The sequence below is a fragment of the Aquarana catesbeiana genome, linkage group LG02 (assembly GCF_042186555.1).
Source record: "Aquarana catesbeiana isolate 2022-GZ linkage group LG02, ASM4218655v1, whole genome shotgun sequence".
Classification (NCBI taxonomy): Eukaryota; Metazoa; Chordata; class Amphibia; order Anura; family Ranidae; genus Aquarana; species Aquarana catesbeiana.
The window spans coordinates 449,846,726-449,863,245 of NC_133325.1; the positions used below are offsets into that span (position 1 = coordinate 449,846,726).

Consider the following 16,520-nt stretch of genomic DNA (forward strand, 5'->3'; position numbering starts at 1 on the left):
ATTTATCCATTATCATATATGTGCTCCGATTTTGGAGGCTCTCAAAATTTATAGAGTTAGGACTGCAATACACTGGGGTTCCGTGAAGTGGCCCTGAAGCTTATGCATAAATATGCAAATGTGTGCAAACTAAACCCCTGGTTTTAACGTGAACTGTTAGACAGGACAATTCAGTTTGATGCAAGCTGGTTGATAAGTGAGCTGAGATTTTTTCTTTGATGTTTGATGCTGTTGCCATTTATTCTGTTCCTGCTCTTTATCTAGACCTTCATCCTGTACCGTACTGCCATATACATCTGCTCCCCTTGTTCCTGATCTCAGTCCTGATACCCTTCTTTGCATCTCTGGTATTCCTTGTGACCTGTGCTCCCCATCTTGTATATTGTACGTATCGTATATAGTTAGTTTGTTAGGTTTCCTTTTACTTAGTTAGGCATTTTGGTTATATGGTTGTAGTTCATTTGTATCTTCACGTTTGCTTGTTTGCTGGTGTGTGGATGTATTTTGTTTTACTATTAATACATTTACTACACTATATATATAGTCTGGCTTCAGTTTCTAAGTATAGTCATGCAGATCTGGCCATCTCTGCTGCAGATTCCTGACATTTACATGTGGTAGACTCATGAACAGGGGTTTTTGCCAGTTCCAGTGATGTCTTCAAGCTTTTATCTGTTACTCATAGGTTTTATCTACCTCACTGAGAATTCTGCGTTGTGCCTTAAGAGTCAACTTGGCTGGGCATCCATTTCCAGGAAGTAGCCACAGTACTAAACTCCATTTATAGACAATTTGTGTAACTGTTGACAGATGGATGCCTAAACACTTTGAGATTGCTTTGTATCCCTTTTCAGCCTTATGCAGATCAACTACTCTTGATCGTATGTCTTCAGCTAGCTCCTTTTTGCGAGGCTTCACATCTGCTGATGCTTCTTATGAACAGCAATCCTAAAATATTTGAGTGTCTTTTAGCAATCAAAGTAGCTCCAAGCCACACCTCCAAAGTCATTTCATTATTTGGACTCCAGGTGTGCAAACTCCAGACTCCAATTAGCTTTCATTGAAGTAATTAGTCTATGGGATCACTTACCTTTCCTCCGGCACTGTAAATGTTTATTGGGTGTATTCAAAAAAGACACGATAAATTAGAATTGTTTGTGTTTTATCAGCTTAAAGAGTTACTAAACCCAGGACTCTGCATTCATACATCTGGTCTCCCACATTACACAGAACATCAAAATGCAATTATTTTAGTAAATATAAACTGCTAAATACCTTTTCTCATCAGCGGTATATAGCAGTCTTGTGATTTCTATCAGTGTCCGGACGAGCACTGGTTAAAGCTTGTAGCAGGAATTTTCATTCTCCTCTGACTGTCCCATGAGGCTGTATGACCCCTGACCCTCTGTCTGGATAGTGTCGATTGGCCCTGTGCCGATCACATGCACCCCCCCCCAAAAAAAACCCCTCTAGCAATACACACCAAACTGAGCATGTGCAAAGTGCCTGCTAGGGCTCTGTGCTATCAGGAGATGGATTGGGGACTGTGAAAGAAGGGGAGGCTCAGAGAAGACAGGATCAAACAGTCTTTTTACACAATGCGCAGGATTAACCCCTTAGGTTCCATAGTGAGTATAAAAAGCATGCTTCACTGCATATACAGACTAATTTTACTGTTGTGGGTTTAGTAACACTTTAAGCACATTGCGATTGTCTATTGTTGTGACTTTGATGAGGATCAGATCACATTTTATGACAAATTATTGCAGAAAAACAGTTAATTCCAAAGGGTTCACATACTTTTACTTGTCAACGTGTCCTTTTTCACACTTCAATGCAATGTCTATGCAGTGTGAGTTGTCATTAATATTGTATTGACACCCGCAGCAATTCGCAGAGGGCAGTGTGAACTGCCTGCGGAAGAGATGCGATGCGGGAACCGGCACTGAAATCGCTCTAAAAATCGCAGATCGCCGCCATTATAAGTAAGAAAAAATTTTAAAAATAAAAGTCCATAAATCTATCCCGTAGTTTGTAGATGTGATAACTTTTTCGCAAACCAATCAATATAATTTTATTGTGATTTTTTTTACCAAAAATATGTAGAAGAATACATATTGGCCTAAATTTATGAAGACTTTTTTTTTTTACTTTTTTTTTAATATGTATTATAGCAAAAAGTAAAAAATATTGTTTTTGTTTATAGCACAATAAAAAAAACCCACAGAGGTGATCAAATACCATCAAAAGAAAGCTCTACTTGTGTGAAAAAAAAGACATAAATTTTGTTTGGGTACAACATCGCATGACTGTGCAATTAAAGCGACGCAGTGCCGTATCACAAAAAAATGACCTGGTCATTAAGGGGGCAAATCCTTGCGGGGCTGAAGAGGCTAAATCTTCTGCCCTTGTTGTTTTAACTTTGGATAGCAAAACATGTTTTTTTTTTCCTCCAGTAAATACCTTATACAGCCCACTTCCTGTTTCTTGTCTGGTCATTAGCCTAGGCTTATGACATCATGCACAGCTCTCTCTCTCACTCTTGTGAGAGTTTGCCAGGAAGGGAGGGGGAATGAGTCATAAGAGGGCCAATGAGAGCTGCAGGGCTGCATAGCTGGAGGCGTGCCTCTGTGGAAATCCAAGAAGTGAACAGGCAGCAGCTTCAGCTGCCCATGGTTAAAATGGCTGCAGCCAGACTTAGTGGAGGGAGATTTCTACAGCATATTTGGCAAGTACAAAATCACAGTATATATAAAATAATATGCAAAGTGGTTGGAGGGAAGCTTCCGAATGACAAAGATGTTTTTATTACAAATTATGTGAACCGACTGCAGCTCCTCTTTAAAGTGGAACTTCAGTCATTTTTTCAACTTTCCATCCATTAAATCTTCTGCCCTTGTTGTTTTAACTTTGGTTAGTAAAACATTTTTTTTTCTGCCAGTAAATACCTTATACAGCCCACTTCCTGTTTCTTGTCTGGAAAATAGCCTAGGCTTATGACATCATACGCAGCTCTCTCTCTCACTCTAGTGAGAGTTTGTGTCAGAAACCATGAAATCAGACCGAGACAGAAGTACAGTTAAATCACACTTGTTTAATAATAAAAGTAAATAGAAAAAACATAGTCAAAACATAGCCAGAGTTCAGAAACTGGAATGAATAGTCAGACAAGCCAAACGTCAGGGAGCCGGAGATGAGCGTAGTACAGCAAGCAGTATCTGGAGCCAGAAGGGATGTCAGCCAAGCAAGTCTTTTAACAGGAATGCAGGAGAGCGTCTCTGTGATGTTGACTAAGGCGAAGGCAGAGCTCCTCTGGACTGGACGGCTTAAGTAGGCAGGACTAACAAGCAGGATATCAGCAACAGCTGAGTAACTGTGGAGAGGTAGGAGCTGGCAATTAGCTGACAGCTGAAAGACCAGCTCAGAGAAGGAAGGGCTGAGCCCAGCCCTGACAGTTTGCCGGGAAGGGAGGGGGGGGGGGGTGTGAATCATAAGAGGGCCAATGAGAGCTACAGAGCTGGAGGTATGCCTCTGTGTGTCTGTGTAAATCCAGGAAGTGAACAGGCAGCAGCTTCATCTGCCCACAGTTAAAATGGTTGCAGCCAGACTCAGTGGAGGGAGATTTCTGCAGCATATTTGGCAAGTACAGAATCACAGTATATCTAAAATAGTATGCAAAGTGGTTGGAGGGAAGCTTCAGAATGGCAAATATGTTTTTATTACAAATTATGTGAGCAGACTGCAGTTCCTCTTTAATTATGTTCTCTGCCTATGAACATCTGTACAAGACTGTTAAGCATATTTATGTGTCTAAGTATATATAATTATGTGACAGATACAAATGTTTCTGGCCACAATATCTTTATGACATGCTTTTGTGCCTAGCCATGTTATTTGTTATTTTATGACATATTATAATTTTCCCCTCATTTTTAAACACAATATAGCAAGAAGAGATTAGAGCAAATCCTGATTTAGTTTATCAGTAGTAGTTAAGAATTTGTGTATTCATGTGTCTGCATTTTGCATATCCCCATTCATTAGTGTAAGAAGTGGTTAATGTACTCTGCACATGCTGATGCTAACAGTTTAACTCCTCCCTTAGCTTATACTGTGATTCCTACATCAATATGAACTGGAGGCAGCTATAAGCTTCAGTTGCAAGCACCGCTCGGTACTGCTCTGCACTTTTCCACAATGGAACTTAACAGAAATCAGCATTTTCTGGAGTGCCCAAAAGGGATATTGAGGATTTGAAGCATTTCACAACTAGAAGAATGCGAATGGAGAAGACAGATTACATGTATAAACAGCCTGAATGTGGAATACAAACCCTGGCACACAAAAAAACAAAAAACAGAAGATGTGTCTTTGGATTTATTGCCATGAAATAGGGTTAGAGCATTTTTTTTTTCTTTTCTATCTCCTTGCTTATAAATGTGAACTAGATGCTTTTAGCGCAGTTACTGACAGTACACAGCTATTATCTTACAAAGGAGATTTGACATGCACTTCTTGAAAAGCAAAAAATCCTACTTTTGCTTTGCTCTTTCTATGCTGGTAAGATTAATTTTCTTTAGTGTTAGCAGTTTCAAAGCTCTGTGTTATAATTCATATATCCTTTGCTTATGGAAGAGATGAACACAAACCGGATGTCAAATGTCAACAGTTTATAGTTATTTAGGACTTGTATACAGGTCTGCATTAGTAAACCAAGCTGCCAGTTAATTAAAGTGTTAGATCAGCAGATTAATTTGCAATTTGGATACATTATTGTAACATATGTCTTCCTAATGTTTGGGGATCATTGCAGTCACCCCACATTTTATATTCCAGAACTTTAGGTTTTTGGGTTTTACTTGTTTGTTTGTTGTTTTTTTTTTTATGAGTCTGTGTTTTGTAAAAATGGTAATCCTCATACAGTCAGGATCAGTTGGATGTTATGGTGCTGTTTGGTATGTTTTTCAGTAACAATATCTATTTTACAAGAAAAGACCCATAATACAATGACATACAGTAGATATACCTGTGAGTCAGTATTTCTCCCAAATTTTACTTGAACTGTTACCTCTGCACAATATTACTGCTATAGCTTGCTTTATGTGGATGAGTCAGGCTTTAAACAGCCACCCTGACCTGTTTTTATATTGATGGATCTCTTTAGAGAAACAGGCATGTTTTCTAGAAATGGAAGCTTCATATAATGACATGGTTAATGAACGTTCAGATTATGAAAAAAAATGTAAACATGGTGTAGTTTTTGCCTATCTATACTCTAATGCCACGTACACATGAGCGGACTTCTCGTCGGACTGAACTCTGAAGGACTTTTCGACGGAGTTCCGACGAAACGGACTTGCCTACACACGATCCCACCAAAGTCCAATCGTTTCGTCCAACCAGACTAGAATAGGAAGTTCAATAGCCAGTAGCCAATAGCTGCCCTTGCGTCGTTTTCGGTCCGTCAGACTAGCATGCAGACAAATGGTTTTTTCGATAGGAATCGAGTCAGTCGGAAAGATTTGAAACATGTTCTATTTCTAGGTCCATCAGATTTTTCGACAGAAAAGGTCCGATGAAGCCCACACAAGATCGGAATGTCTGACGGATTTGTTTCGTCTGACCTTTTCTGCCGGAAAGTCCAGTCGTGTGTACGTGGCATAAGTGATTCACAAAAAACAGATTTAGGAATAGCTTTCAACAATTGCATGTTGGCTGCAAAAGAGTGTCCAATATTGACAACCAATAGGGTCATTGGAAAATAATTTTCAGCGTGCTGATTGAATTTGAACACTTTTTGAAAAAAACAGAGAAGGATCTTGTAAATTTGCTGAATGCTATGTTGTGATGGTCACTGTGTGTAAGAGCGTGTTAAGAAGATTCAAGGGCATGCTGTTTCCATCTATGAGATTTTCCTGTGTTCGGATAGCCTAGGAAAGAATGAGCACTCATTGACCCATAGAAGGAGCAGTAATTTCAGTATGTGATGCTGGTAGATTCATAAACTGTAACTAGCATGATTCAGTGATATTTTTATTGTCAATATTAAATCCACATAGTAATATACTGTGGTTAGCAAGGTTTAAATGAATGCACAAAGTTCAACCAAATCTTAACTGCTTCTGGAGCGCTTACCGCATATATACTGTGGCAGGGCGGCCCGGCTGTGTGAAATCATGTACCGGTACGTGATTTTGTGCATTAAGGTCTGGGCCGCACGTGGGAGCTGCCGGTGACCCACTCCCACCGTGATTGGAGCCAATCAGCGGGATCGGCGCCCACAAGCGGTCTGCCTATGTAAACAAGGCAGACTATCATTCTGTGAGGGAGGAAAATGGAAATCTTGTGTCTAAGCAGAAACACAAATCTCTGTTTTCCTCCAGTCACAGCATTCCCCCCACAGTTAAAAAGTACTCCCTAGGAGCACACTTAACCCTTTGATCGCCCCTGATGTTAACCCCTTCCCTGCCAGTGTCATTTATACAGTGACAGTGCATTTTTTTAGCACTGATCACTGAATTGGTGTCACTAGTTCCCAAAAAGTGTCACTTAGTGTCAGATTTGTCCACCGCAAAGTCGGAGTCCCACTAAAAATTGCTGATCGCCGTCATTACTAGGAAAAACAATAATTAAAAAAAAGTCCATAAATCTATCCCATAGTTTGTATAACTTGTATAACTTTCTATAACTTTTGCGCAAACCAATGTACAATGTATGCTTATTGGGATTTTTTTTTGCCAAAAAACCTTTAGCAGAATATATATTCACCTAAATTGATGAAGAAATTTGTTTTTTTTTCCCATTTTTTTATTAGATATGTTTTATAGCAGAAAGTAAAAAATATTGTTTTTTTTTTTTTTCAAAATTGTAGGTCTTTTTTTGTTTATAGCGCAAAAAATAAAAAACGCAGAGGTGATCAAATACCACCAAAAAAAAAGCTCTATTAGTGGGGAAAAAAAGACGTCAATTTTATTTGGGTTTAGTGCTGCACATCTGCGCAATTGTAAGTTAAAATAACGCAGTGCTGTATCGCAAAAAATGACCTGGTCAGAAAGAAGGTAAAACCTTCTGGGGCTGAAGTGGTTAAAGAAATCTCAGGTATACCATTCTTGATGAGGTAGCTGGCAACTTCCTCTTACATAGGGATAAACAAATTCTGCTTGACTCTAGTGGAGAATTACCTGGATCAAATACTCCAACAATTCTAGTAAATATCATTGGAGATATCATTTGTACTAAAAAGTATCAAACCAACGTCTCCATTTTTACATGAAGAATATTTTTCAGTGCTAGTGAAGACACGAATTCTGATCAATACACCCTTGTGACTTGCACAGCCCTAATCAGAAAAAAGGACACTAGACGGCTCTTGCCATTGATAATTAATATGTTTAAAGGGTTAGTCCTCCAAAAACAGACATTTAAGTTTTCAGTACATATTGGAGAATTAAATAACCTTGATTGAGTGCCTGAGTTTTGTTCGATATTTTTTATTTATGTTATTATTTTTTACATTATGCTAGCAGGTGGACAAGCAAAAAAAAGTACTGCTCCAGTGCTCCTATCACTGATATCCTTCAACATGACATGTAATGTACAGGCGCAGATAGAATAAAACAGCTTGTCACACTACAATATTACAACAGAAAAATGGCAACCGATCCCACACATGACTCAGACTCACTGTGACCAAAATGAAACCAGGTATAGTAAGATGGCTTCAGCTTTGCTCTCCACCTGTAGGAGAGGTCCCTGAGACATATTTCACCCCTAGTGGGCTTACCGTCGATGATTAAGCCCACTAGGGGATGAAACGCCTCTCAGGGACCTCTCAGCTGTATAGTTTTGGTCACAGTCAGTGTCCTGTGTGCATTCTTCTGTTACATGCTATGTTAAGTTATGCTTTGACTGGCTTTGATTGACAGCAGCGGGAGCCAAAGGCTACTGCTGCCTCAGCAAAGCCAGTGAGACCAGGAAGTGAGGGGAGAGAAAAGCTGCAGACGGGCATAGCGCTAGATCAAATGAGGGCTCAGGTAAGTAAAAGGGGGTGAGGGTGGATACTGATGTGTAAACATTTTTTACTATAATGCAAGGAATGCTTTGGCTTCCGCGGCTGTCAGTCAAAGTCAGTTAGCCAATCAGGAGAGAGAGGGGGTGGGGCCAAACAGCAGTTCCATCTCTGAATGGACACAAAAGAGGCTGCAGCTTGGCTCGGGTGCCTCATAGCAAACTGCTTGCTGTGGGGGCACTCGACAGAAGGGAGGGGCCAGGAGCAACGAAAAGGAAGAGGAAAAGAAGAGGAGGATCCAGGTTGGCCTGTGCAAAGCTAACTACACAGAGGAGGTAAGTATAACATGCTTGTTATTTAAAAAAAAAAAAAAAAAAAACGAGACTTTAGAATCACGTTAAAGTTATTCTTCTATTTAAGCTTAAAGTACAACATTAATGCCGCGTACACACGGTCGGAATTTCCGACAACAAATGTTTGATGTGAGCTCATTGTCGGAAATTCTGACCGTGTGTAGGCTCCATCGGACATTTGTTGTCGGAATTTCCGACAACAAAAATTTGAGAGCTGGTTCTCAAATTTTCCGACAACAAAATCCGTTGTCAGAAATTCCAATCGTGTGTACAAAATTCCGACGCACAAAATTCCACGCATGCTCGGAATCAAGCAGAAGAGCTGCACTGGCTATTGAACTTCATTTTTCTCAGCTCGTCGTACGTGTTGTATGTCACCACGTTCTTGACGTTCAGAATTTCCAACAACATTTGTGCGACCGTGTGTATGCAAGACAAGTTTGTGCCAACATACGTCGGAAATAAATCCAGGTTTTTGTTGTTGGAATGTCTGATCGTGTGTACTTGGCATAAAAGTACACAATTAATTTAAATAACATGTTTAGGGGTCGCCTTAAACTGGTATGTGAAGTAGCACACCTGAAGGGTGTTCTCCAACAAAAGGGTCTGGTATGGTATTTGGGGGGGGCACAAAAATCCACACCAGACACTTATCCTAGGTAGGGGTCTGGAATTCATTTTAAGGGAATCCCCATGCAAAAAAACATATGCATAAGGATCTTAGTGGGACAACACTGGATCCTCTGGGTGGGTGAGTATCAGGGGGTGAAAAAAAAGGGGGTGGGTGGGCAGAGATCCACTTTAAAATGGTGCCTTGTCAGAGTGGGTTTTCCCAGAATCTGAAAGCCCCCTTTAAAACTCACTGACAATAAATAAAAAATGTTTATTGAAAAACAACATGTCCCACCATGTAAATTGTAAGCTCTAACTAGCAGGGCCCTCTGATTCCTGCTGTATTGAATTGTATTGTACTTGTACTGTCCTCCCTAATGTTGTAAAGAGCTGCGTAAACTGTTGGCGCTAAATAAATCCTGTATAATAATGAAAATAATAATAATAATGTAAATTCAACAGCCAGCAATGTGGATCCATTGTCAAACATGATGAACAACACCCTATTGACCCATCGACACAAACAGAACAACCTCTGCCATGATGATTCTCTCTTGTCGTACTCCTATCGCAAATGACAGCTTCCCAACTTACTGCTCAAAGATAATAAATTGGCTGGGGATTCCGGGTGATGTCATTGACCAAATATGGTCATGGACATATTTGATCAATGTTGTCACCCTGTGCGCTGCTGGCTTGTTTACTACATGACAGCTTCTAGTGGGTAGCTAGAAGCTGTCATTTAGAGCTGCAGCAGACATATGTTCAGACAGGTGGGAAAAATTGGCCATTTAGTTTGTCCACTTGATAAACGGCAAACTGATTGAAACTGAGACAAACCCTTGGTTGACCAAAAGCTCATCCCTAATGACATTATGGTATGTCTTGGACATCTTGCCTAGGTACCATGGGTGGAAGCTGGGGAAAAGGTACGTATATTATCTAACCCCCCCCCCCCCATAGTCTAACCTGTTTACTGCTGTCACTGTAATTACCATTGTACAGCAATAATGGAATGTAAACAAGCAATAGCAGCCGTGCTTTAATATACGTGTTTATATTTGCAGAGCCAATTCTATATCATATGTGTTCTACCTCATAGAAGTCCATGGCCCCATGCCATGGGTATTCTGGGCTCTTACATTACACGTGTTGTTATCCGGATGGAGGGTGGAGGGGAAACAAGAAACTTCCATTTCTCAATTTCCCTTGATTCCCTTCAGCTGTTCGAGGTTCAGAACTGCCAGATCCTGCCTGCTTTGAAAAACAGCATAGCATTTCATCCTTAACCTGTTTAGGCAGAGTACAGAGGTGACATTAGGGGTAATGACCCAACATAGCAATTCTGAAAACATAGCAGCTGCCATGTGACATTTTATTCCATACTAGATATAATATCCTAAATGAAATCCAAAAATCAGCTTGAATTGTGTTGACTGAGATATCTACTCGTACCACAGACCATTTAAATATAGAATATATTAGGTAAATATGAGGTTTCCCTGTTTTTTGAGTGTTATCTTTATGCAAAGGGGACGTTTAGTATGTTTTTTTTTTTTTTTACAACCATAGAAAATAATAAAGAATACAAACTTGTGCTGTACCTTTCTTAACAGGCAAAACTCTGGCAGTTATTGGTGGTGATGGAACTTACTGCCCACTGTCATCTCCACACTTTTATATTGGCCAAAGGGACAGCACATCATAGTGCAAAAATTGAATGTGAGTGAGAGAGAGCATGAACTTCTGACACTACTTAGAAGTGTCAGGGCTTTGTCTGTTCAGAACAGCCTAGCATTTGAGCACAGCAGGAGGAAACACGTTGCAGCAGTTAAGTGCAGGCGCCTCTAGGTACGTACTCTTTATATCTGCTAGCAGCTCTCTTTTAAAGTGTCAGAGTAATTTCAGATTGGTCTCCAATTGTGTCTAAAAGAGACTCTGTCATGAAAAAAAAGGAAAAACTGCTGCAGATATAGATTGCCGATGTCTAGAGGTTGCCTGCAGCAGCCTCCAAAACTCCCCTGTTAAAGGTGAGTTTGAGGCTGTTTTGACTAGTAAAGCTCAGATACTTTAGTGTAGTATCAGAACTTGCTGCTAAGCCCCATATATATTCCTATTGGACTATTCTATGATGGGAAGCCGCACTGATCAACAGGAATGTACAGGAGGGAGGAAAGAGTGGTCAAGCTTTGGCAATATGAAGAAGTGCTAAAGATTTAACTGTCAAAACAAACTGGCATGTATCTTTGACTGATGGGTTTGGGAGCCTGTTTTAGGTACAGTTTGTGCAAACACCTTTATAATTAATCATTGGACACCTGCAGTAGTTTATTTTCTCTATGACTCTTTTTAGTGTATCTGATCTTGGTTAGGTCTTGTTTATTCATTCCAACAACTTTCTACAATGCTACAATTCAGTTTTAGTGTCATAGACAAATAGACTGGTGAAAATCATGCTTATTGATCCAGACGGATCTGTGGGAAGGTGGAAGTCAATCAAGTGTGCTCTCAATGCTACTATCTGCAATTAAATGTCAATCTGAGGGACTTCCTGGGTCTACAGGAAGCCGGGGCTGAATCTTATATTGATACTAAATTGTCTAGCTAAACAGATAAATGCATATTTGAAATACATGTTAATGTTTTAGCTGCCAAGAGATTTGAAATTCTGTACAGTCAATATTGTGATATACAGACCTTGTTGTACACCACACATGCAGGAGGCAAAAGGGAAAGTCCTTGGGCCCATGCCATGGACATCGTAGGCTCCCACAGCAAAGTTTTGTCAGGTAAATCAGTAAACATATAAATATATTAACCAACTTTGATGTTTGCTTGGAATTCTGTTATAAAAAAAGTCCTTCTGTTTGTTACGTTTAATACTACAACTTCATCTAGTACTGCAAAAGTCTAATAAACTGATTTGGCCAAATATTCAGCGGTGAATAGTATCTGATAATTGACATTGTCAGGAGATTCTTAAAGTGGATCTGATCTGTAAGTGAAGATTTATTATGCTAGAAGGAATATGCAGAAATGTTGTTTAATTGCGCCTTACAGTGCCCTGAATGATATACTTTAGTCTTCAATTCCTCCTGAGAAATAGCAATGCACAACCTGATATTTGAATATACCTTAAGACTTCAGTGCTTTGAGTATTATAGCTGTTTATTTGCCCTGTGAGATTAATGATGTCACTATTATGCTGTCATTCTTTACTGGAGGCTCTGACATGATGAAGTAAAATCCCTGTCAATGCCAAGATGGCTGCTTCCTCAAAGAAATACATTAGCTGCAGGGAGAACCCAGTCATTACTGGTGAGTTATCCTTTGCCCTCTGCCTGCCTTTTTTGGGCAAAACTTCCAGAGTTCAGTTCCTCTTTAAATATTCTACTACCATTTATTAGATCAGCAGTCATCTGGAGGCAGCTCTGACATGAGAAAGAAAAAACCTTGCCTCTACCAAGATGACCACCTACACACAGAGGCACTTTACTGAACAGGGCACTATAAGTTAGTAAGAAAGTAGAAGGAAAAGAACATCTGCAGAGAGACCACAGGCCATACCAGTGACTGGTAATTTGCTTTCAGCTTGACTTTTTTTCACACACCTTCCACAGTTCAGTTCCACTTTATCTTTTTTGCCACCTTAGAAGATTTCCTAAATGAATGAATTCAAAGCATTGCTGGAATTTGAGTGTGCGGGGGCCATTTGGAATAAGATACTGATCTGTAAATAGCCTCAATAGTTTATTTTTTTACCAACATTATCCATTGTTCAGTTTTAAGGCTGAACATATACAGTATATAGATATTTTATGTCAGAAATATTATCTTTAACTTAGAAAACAATCATTTTAAAATGAATATGCTTTTCACGTTTTCAGGTTGATGGAAAATATAGAGATAATGATACCTGTATACAGGCTTATGAAATATATTGAAACAGCAAGCTTTAGTTTATTTTGGTCTGTATGGTGTTATCTTTAGAAGGACGGCCAAGCTTTCTTTAATGCTTACATTTTTAATCTCTTTAGCCAAACAACTATATTGCTTACTCTACATCTTTCTATTTCTATAGTAAGCTAACACAGTTCAAGATGCTAATACGCATAGCTGCAGGATAAAATATGTTAAAACAGGCACTGTATTGTAAATAAATAAATCTATATTACATTACAGTTACTACAAATTTTACTCAATAGTAAATACAATATGCTCAGTGTACTAAAAGATTGATCTCATGCAATGTCCACCTTTATCTCCTTCTAGTTTATACTCCAATTTGATCCTCAGATAGAGCAGAAAGTAGAAGTAAAAGCTGTGTTATCACAGCAAACTATTCCTACTGTAGAGCTAACCACAAGGAGGGCTGCTGGATTTTGGGTCCCCCTATTTCTGCACAGACAGGCAACACGCATTTTCCAACTTTCATTCAGAGACAAAGAATCAGTCCATTGGCTTGTTTTTGTTGTTTTCTTGGGGAAAATAATTTGGATAGGGAATATGGATTATGGGATGCCCAACTTGACTTGAAGAACAACAATGAGGAAAACTTCCTTTCCTATGTACACCACAAAAATGACAAATCCTTGACTGTATTCCCTCTGGAACAGCAACAGTCTTTCTGGAATTGGCAATGGAAATTCCCCTTGTAGGAGCTCTGCGTCCCCTGGGTGGAATTTTTTTTAGCAAAATCCAAACTTGCAGAAGCTCTCTTTCCCCTCTCTTTAGAATATCAGCCCACCTGGCTGCTTGGTGAAATATTCCAGAAAAAGGGATTGGGCATTAGCTTATTGCACTGTCCCAGAAAGCTTGATGTATATTACATCAGGCAGCTTTCTCACTTTTTAAGCTCTGGGGGTGTAGAGGTACTCACACTGTCCCTGGAAATACTGACGCTTTTGAAAAAAACTGCTGTTCAGGCCTCCTGCTCTCCAGGTTCTCCCATGCAAGCTGGGGTGTCTCCTAGAAGAGACTGTGGGGTAGTGAAGATCCCTCTGTCCTTCCTCAGCTTCCAGCCTGGAGGCAGAGTCCCCCTCAGCCCTGGGGTCCCTTCCCAGGCTACACAACACAGCATCAATACTCCATCTTCCACCTGACTTCCCTGCTGGCCAGGCTCCACAATATTTATGGGCTGACCCAGCCACCCTGCCAGGCCTCCTGCCTGAGGATTGCCAGATTCCCATAGCTATGCAGATCAGGACCTCCTGGCCTCCACCCACTAGCTTCTAGAAATTTCTCCAAGCTTCTAGAACCAGGGAGAGATACCAGAGGCCTGACCTGTGGAGCCCTCTAGCCTGACCTACAGTAACCCTGACCAATTAACCAGACTCACCAGCTACTCTGAGTAATAAAATAAATTTACCTACACTAGTCTACCCTTGAAGATGTCATGTAAATATAGACATTAACAAAATCAATATCTACTCAGGGATAACCACCAGTGGCTGAAGTATAGGGGTCGTTGAGGTCCCCATGGCAACAGGGCCCCATGCTGTATATCTCGATAGGAGGAGTGGCAGGGGCGGCTGAGACTGAGCTCCCCGATCCTCAGCTGAACTGTAATCAGCACTGTGCAGGGAGCTCGTCACACTGATAAACCTAAACTGAAAAAGCACAGTGTGTGCTGTGCTCTTTGTCTCCCTCTACAGTGCGGTACCTGGGAGGAAGAGTTAAGGTAAAGCACTGCCAATTTTTAAAAAGCTTTCTGTATGTATGTATGTTTTATATGTGTGTATATATGTATGTGTGTGTGTGTGTATGTGCATGTATGTGTATGTATGTGTGTGTTTGCATGTGTTTATATGTGTGTGCATTTATATATATATGTGTGTGTGTTTATATATGTGTATGTGTGTATTTATATATGTATGTGTGTGTGTATATATACAGTATATGTATGTGTGTATTATGTGTGTGTGTTTATATATGTGTATGTGTCTGTGTGTTTAGACGTATGTATGCACATTTTATGTATGCACGTTTAATCCTGACCCCCTATATGTGTACAATCAGAACTGATTTTTTTTTCTTGCTTGTTCAAAGTAACAGCAAAAAAATGCTGTTCCTCTGAAAAGCAATCCATGCTCAGATCGCTTTTCAGAGGCATTTGACAGCCGGTAAAGAGGCAATATGTTGCCTCCTGACCGCCTGTTTTACCCCTTAAATGCATCATCACTATGCTGCAACTGCATGCAATGCACACAGTTGCAGAGTGGTTGCAGTGCAGCCCCATTCACCTAGGGGTATACTTCAAGGGTGCCATGACTGACAAAAGATTGAGAAAGACTGGCATAGAGGAACCGATCTCTCCATTTTGCTCCTGCAGCCCCTGAACGCCTGAGGGAGGGAGAGGAGGAGAAGCGGTTCCTTTATATGTGGCCACCCACTTGCGATCGGGCCCTGTTGTTCCGCCACCGGGCTCAGACGAAAGCGCCCTGTCCGGGGGGTCAGGGGGGCCCTTCATGGTTTCATGCATCGGGGCCCTGAAGGTTCTAGTTACGCCACTGATAAGCGCATCTTCCACGTACTCAGGCCTAGCAATCACTGGCTCTGGCATCATTTCCCCATATTCCAAAGTTTGGTTTTTGGGAGAATTCATGAAGCACCTTGGAGTGTCTTCTCTAAAACAGCAAGCCTAGTCTGGTGTCTGAACACAGCATAAAAGATTACTATGAGTGGTTTTAGTACAATATTTGAAAGAAACAGAGGCATGTCTTAATCTAGTGAGTAGCTAGTACACCACTGGTTTAATCACAGCATGGTTGCAAATAAATCAGTGTATTGCAATAAGGGTTTCACTGTGCTAAAAGGGGCAGTTTATAGCATCCAGAAGGCTAATACAATGATTGTTCAAGACACTAGTCTAGAGAATATACAGTATTAATCAGACATGCTGTAGTGCTCACATTGAAGATTGCAACAGTGACATCTGCAGGATATAAAAAACAGTAATGCTAAATAGAACAAAAACCACATACAACTAAAAATGTAATGGAATGCTTTTTTATGAAATAATTTATATAGCTAATTTAAATTTATTTTATGCATATAATGCATTTAAGCATATAGACACAGACACACATAAATAAATAAACAGTGTATGCATATTACATGTTTATCACAATAAATATATTCAATATTTTTGTATTCCATTTAATTGCTCTGCCATGTTACTGCATCATTTTATTATTTTGCTGCACTTTTTGTAATCTTACTTTAACATATACATACAGTATATACTATCAGTTTACTCATTACTGCAGCATTTCTTCAGCCTTCTTCAGTGATGACGTACGACCGGACTAGAATAAGGAAGTTGATAGCCAGTAGCCAATAGTTGCCCTTGCGTCCTTTTTTGTCCATCGGGCTAGCATACAGACGAACGGATTTTTCGATCGGACTCGATTCCATCGGAAAGATTTGAAGCATGTTCTATTTCTAAAGTCCAACAGATTTTCCGACAGAAAAGGTCCGATGAAGCCCACACACGATCGAATTGTCCGGCGGATTTGTTCCGTCGGACCAGTTCGGTCGAAAAGTCC

At 40.1% G+C, this 16,520-nt stretch overlaps 1 protein-coding gene across 3 annotated transcripts in view; it reads left to right on the forward strand.

Moving 5' to 3' along the window:
- Nucleotides 1-4,114: 4,114 nt before the first annotated feature.
- Nucleotides 4,115-16,520, forward strand: part of HTR1D (5-hydroxytryptamine receptor 1D) — a 100,060-nt gene continuing 87,654 nt past the window's right edge. For 2 of the 3 annotated variants that reach the window (XM_073617973.1, XM_073617971.1), the window contains exon 1: nt 4,115-4,560. The gene's annotated coding sequence lies outside the window, so the exon portion shown is untranslated. The remainder of the gene's footprint in view (nt 4,561-16,520) is intronic. The other variant, XM_073617972.1, reaches the window with a different exon arrangement.